This window comes from Schistocerca americana, chromosome 9, assembly GCF_021461395.2.
Source record: "Schistocerca americana isolate TAMUIC-IGC-003095 chromosome 9, iqSchAmer2.1, whole genome shotgun sequence".
Lineage (NCBI taxonomy): Eukaryota > Metazoa > Arthropoda > Insecta > Orthoptera > Acrididae > Schistocerca > Schistocerca americana.
Window position 1 is genome coordinate 226324448 of NC_060127.1, and position 1590 is coordinate 226326037.

Sequence of the window (1590 nt, forward strand, 5' to 3'; positions counted from 1 at the left end):
GAATATAAATCTGGACTCACAGGAGAGGTTCCAATCATAGAAAGTTAGAGTGTCAGTCCTCTTGTACTTAAGTCGGCATTGTGCCTTTTGAATTTAATTCCGATGCATTTTCTGTGTTTCATCGTCAATAAGAAGGTGCAAGGTATTCAGTAAACCTCAAGTGAAGCATCGGAATCTAAAACTGGACTTACAGGAGAGGTTCAAATCATAGAATGTGAGAGTGTCAGTCCACTTGTACTTAAGTCGCCATTGTGCCTTTTGTATTTTATTCGGATGCAATTTCTGTGTTTCATCATCAACAAGAAGAACCAAGCGATACCGTAAACCTGAAGTGAAGCATCGGAATATAAAACTGGACTCACAGGAGAGGTTCAAATCATAGAAAGTTAGAGTGTCAATCCGCTTGTACTTAAGTCGGTATTGTGCCTTTTGTATTAAATTCGGATGCAATTTCTGTGTTTCATCGTCAATAAGAAGGTCCAAGGGATACAGTAAACCTTAAGTGAAACATCGGAATCTAAAACTGGACTCACAGGATAGGTTCAAATCATAGAAAGTGAGAGTGTCAGTCATCTGGTAATTAAGTCGGCATTATGCCATTTGTATAAAATTCGGATGAAATTTCTGTGTTTCATCGTCAACAAGAAGAACCAAGGGATACAGTAAATTTGAAGTGTAGCATCGGAATCTAAAACTAGACTCACAGTAGAGGTTCAAATCATAGAAAATGAGAGTGTCAGTCCTCTTGTACTTAAGTCGGCATTGTGCCATTGGTATTAAATTCGGATGCAATTTCTGTGTTTCATCGTCAATAAGAGGGTCCAAGGGATACAGTAAACCTGATGTGAAGCACCGGAATCTAAAACTGGACTCACAGGAGAGGTTCAAATCATAGAATATTAGAGTGTCAGTCCTCTGTTACTTAACACGGCATTGTGCATTTTGTATTAAATTCGGATGCAATTTCTGTGTTTCATCGTCAATAAGAAGGTCCAAGGGATACAGTAAACCTTAAGTGAAACATCTGAATCTAAAACTGGACTCACAGGACAGGTTCAAATCATAGAAAGTGAGAGTGTCAGTCATCTTGTAATTAAGTAGCATTATGCCATTTGTATTAAATTCGGATGCAATTTCTGTGTTTCATCGTCAATAAGAAGGTCAAAGAGATACAGTAAACCTGAAGTGAAGCATCTGAATCTGAAACTGGACTCACAGGAAAGGTTCAAATCATAGAAAGTGTAAGTGTCACTCCTCTTGTACTTAAGTCGGCATTGTGCAATTTGTATTAAATTCGGATGTAATTTCTGTGTTTCATCGTCAATAAGAAGGTCCAAGGGATACAGTAAACCTGAAGTGAAGCATCGGAATCTAAAACTGGCCTCACAGGAGAGGTCTAATCATAGAAGGTTAGAGTGTCACTCCTCTTGTACTTGAGTCGGTATTGTGCCTTTTGTATTAAATTCGGATGCAATTTCTGTGTTTCATCGTCAATAAGAAGGTGCAAAGTATACAGTATACCTGAAGTGAAGCATCGGAATCTAAAACTGGACTCACAGGAGAGATTCAAATCATAGAAAGTGAGAGTGT